Source organism: Triticum dicoccoides, chromosome 5A (genome assembly GCF_002162155.2).
Source record: "Triticum dicoccoides isolate Atlit2015 ecotype Zavitan chromosome 5A, WEW_v2.0, whole genome shotgun sequence".
Classification (NCBI taxonomy): domain Eukaryota; kingdom Viridiplantae; phylum Streptophyta; class Magnoliopsida; order Poales; family Poaceae; genus Triticum; species Triticum dicoccoides.
Genome location: NC_041388.1, coordinates 32,319,508 through 32,323,489, shown reverse-complemented (window position 1 = coordinate 32,323,489; position 3,982 = coordinate 32,319,508).

The window sequence follows — 3,982 nt, the reverse complement described above, 5'->3', positions numbered from 1 at the left end:
GGTACCCATGCCCATACCCATCGGGTATCCTATACCTAATGGGTATCAGATGGGTACAATATATAGCATTGACATGACAAAAGTAAGATGAGAAAAAGATCTAAATTCAGGCACCCATCTGTTGGGTACAATATATAGCCTTGGTTGGGGATGAATCGGCGAGGATTCAGTAACCCGACTCTTGATTGCTTCAAGGAAAAGCAGAGAAGATAGTACTGGGGAAATGGCCGGCTATGGCCTATGGTCCGTGGGCTAGTTAGGAACTCAAGATAATTATTTACTCACATATTATAGGGTTTAATTTATTTATTAATTTTCTGTGTATCCATTGGTTTACCCATGGGTATAATTTCATACCCATATCCTACCCATGTTTTGCGGGTATGGATACACACACCCATGGGTATGAAGTGGTAAAAAGTCTCACCCATGCCCACTATTTTTGGGTAGGGTACCCGCGGGTACCCATACTCATGGGCAAAACTGCCATCCCTACCCCCGATCTAACTCCACGATGGCGCCAGTGCTCGGCCGGCGGTTGGCTTCGGCAAGCGGTGACGGGCGCTGGGCTCTCGGCGGCGCTCCGACGTGTGCAGGCGGCGGCGGTCCCTGTGCGTGGTCGGTGGCGCCGTCTCTGACCCGGACGACGCGGGGGATGGCGGCGGCCCGACGTGGCCGGCCATCTGGATGCGGTGGTGTCGTGGTTCGCTGATCTGCCGGTACTCCATGGTCTGCCTGGTGGTGCTGGTGGTGACGGCGGCCCGGGCATGAGAGTTGGATCCCTTCGAACTGATCTGGGTGAAAACCTACCTTCGGTTTCTGCTAAGGCCGGCGGTGGTGGCGCTATCTGCGTCATTCCCTTCTTGAAGGCATCACCCTGGAGAAATTCAAGGCCACTCTCTGCTACCTCTGGGAGAAACCCTAGATCGGATGATCGGATGACAGCGGCATTCAGGTGTCGTTCCTCCCTTGGGGGTGTCATTCTTGGAGGTACACACGTGATCGAGGGACCAGAGAACGAATTCTTTGGTGGAGCGGTGCTTCATCCTACACACTGATGGCGACGGATCTTGACGGCGTGGCGCAGTGCAGATTCAGAGTTCGCTGTGGGAGGATGGACTCGCGCAAGAGGACGACGCTGTCGGGCGTCGTGGTGGCGTCGATGGCAGAGAGACTTAGCACGGTACATGCAACAGTACAACTCTGAAGATGGATTGGTGGCAGGTGGCTGCGGCGGCCTCATACCCGGCAGGCGTCCTGGTTGAAGAGTGCACCGGACTGGTAGGTGCCCCATACCCGGCAGGCGTCCTGGTTGGGACCTCCGGTCTTAGATGTTTAGGTTTGGTTGCGATGTCTGTTTGGTATTAGGCCTAGACTATCTGCGCCCTTTCATCAATTGGATAGATGTAGTGACAGTTGTTGCTTAGACGGTGGCTTTAGTCTTACTGTTATATGGCTTTATAAGGCCTTGTGAGAATAATTAATAAAGTGACCGTATGCATCGCCCAGGTGCAGATGTAGGGGGTCATCCTCCTTTTCTAAAAAAACACCAATTGTATCTGACATAAATCTTACATTCAATGTATTCTAGATTTTGATAAGATTTTGACACTAATCGTCGCCATGGCCGTCCCGGAGCAAGACGAAGCTATGGGAGGGCCCCGAAATGGCTTGGGGAGCAGCAGGGGCTTGGAGGGAAATAACGAGCCGGGTGGCTCGAATTTAAGGCGAGGCTGACAGGGAGCTTCGGCCATGGGAAGGACATGAGAGCTCCTTGAGCTTAACTAAGAGGGCAGGGGGTTGGTAGAAGGAGGCCGATGGCGAGGAGAGACACGGCCTAATGCACGTTGAAATAAAGGATGTTAGTGAGAGGTATATTGATGTTTATGTGCGGGTGTCTGAAGGAGCCCCTCTTTGGCGTCTCACTTGTGTGTGAGAGCCAAGAGTGGAAATCGTCATCACATGTGGTCTCTTATGCAAACACTGAAAGCCCAGTCAGATCTTCCTTGATGTGTCTTGGTGGATTTTAATGAAGCCATGTGGTCTTTTGAGCACTTTTCTACTTCACAACGCAGCGAAGGTCAAATGCTTGCTTTTTGAGATACTCTTGAGATGTGCGGTCTGATTGATTTGGGGTTCTCGGGACTATCTTTTACATTTGATAACAAACGTCATGGAAGACACAATGTTAAAGTCCGTTTGAACCGTGTGGTTGCCTCTATCAACTCCTATGCAAAGGCGAAATACTGCAAAAACAGCGGCCACGATAGCAGCAATATGAGATCATGTGGGAACGGGAGCCGAGCCTCCTAGAGAAAGAACAAAATGCATGGGCTGAAGCCGGTGAAAAGGTGCATCTTGGTCACATACACAGTGGACTTGGCTCCCTGATGGATGAGTTACATGTTTGGAGTAGAGAAAATTTTGGAAGTGTGACCAGGTAACTCGAACAGTCCCAGACTCAGCTAGAGAAACATCTTAACATGAATGTTGACCGACACGAGATACGGCGTGTGACGGATGAGATGAACGAACTTCTATGTAGGAAGGAGCTTTTTTTCTGAAAAGAAAAAAGACCTCCCGTCTCTGCATCTGGACGATGCATACAACCATTTTATTAATTATTGGCTGCAAAGGCCAAGAATTAACCGGCTCAAAGCAGGAGACCGAAACACGACTTTTTTTCAAAATAAATCTGTGTGGAGAGCGAGGAAAAACAGGGTCAAAAAATTAGTGGATGACACCGGTAATACGCAGGAGGATTCAGCAGTTATAGCGTCTAGAACGGATTGAATCCTACTTATGGTGAGTCAGAAAGGTTAAGGGGATGGGCTCTCGCGATTTGCTAGGTGACCCGTGGGGCGACCCGCCGGGAGCGGCCGCGTGCGTCTCCGAGAGCCCTGCCGCCGGCGAGCCATCCACCATAGACACTCCACCCTCCTCCGGAGCCGCTGCTGTTGCCGGCTCCGCCCCTGGCGGCGTCCCTGGGCTTCCCCCCGTCAACAAGCTCCCGCACGCCCCAGCTCCAGCCATCGTCCTCCGACCAGGTACTGCTTTCCACGCCCGTGTGATGTCATCCTTCCTCTCTGGGGTCTCGTTCAATCGAGTGGCCTATCCTGCTCTCACCACTCCTGGGGAGATTTGGGTTGTCGCTCCCTTCCCGGCGGCGTGTTTCTCGGTCGCCGGGGTAGCCAGCCTCCTCGCCTACTTCTTCTGCTCTCCGAGCGAACACCTCGCTGCTGTCCCCGTTGGAGATCTCGTCTTCTCCATCCGGGTCGCCAGCGTCGTCGTTGCCCGCTTCGTCCTCACCGTCGGGCCAGGGCTCATGCCCGCCATTAACCTCTCCCTGCATGGGTCTCTGCGTGGGGCCCGTAGAGCGGCTGTCAGGGCGAGGGGGCGCGGGATGTTCAAAAAGCCTCCAACCCAAGCTCTCCCCGCGTTAATGCAAAAAAGTGGCCCGGGCGGCGCGGCGCGCCGGGCGGCTTAATGCCTATCTGGTCCAATCCCAACCAGCTCTAACTGCTCGGGGCTTCTACCTCTCCCAACTGGCGACGTTTCGCTTGCGGATTTACGGAGCGCGTCCCGTGGGACCGCTAGGGATCCAGCCCCCGTCTCGCCAACGGGCAGGGTCTCCTCGCCGAGCGACACGGTGAGCGTCGCTACCGCCTGTCCTCCCCGCATTGACTCCGTTGAGGTTGACTACCTCGCGGCGCCGGGGGCCGCCGCGTTTACTCCCCCAACGACCCGCCGGCGAGCTCGTATATGGCTGCCCTCCTCTCCCCTCCCCTCCTCCCCCCACCCTAAACCTAAGACCAGACCTATCCCGCCTCTCTCGCAGTCCGGCTGCTTCAAATGCCTCTCTGAACGCCATTTTGTTCGAGATTGCCGCGATCCGGTCTGTTGCCGGTGTTGTAGGGTGTCTGGGCATCGTGCGGGATCGCCTCGCTGCGCCATGGCTGCTCGCCGTCCTCTCCCATCGTCC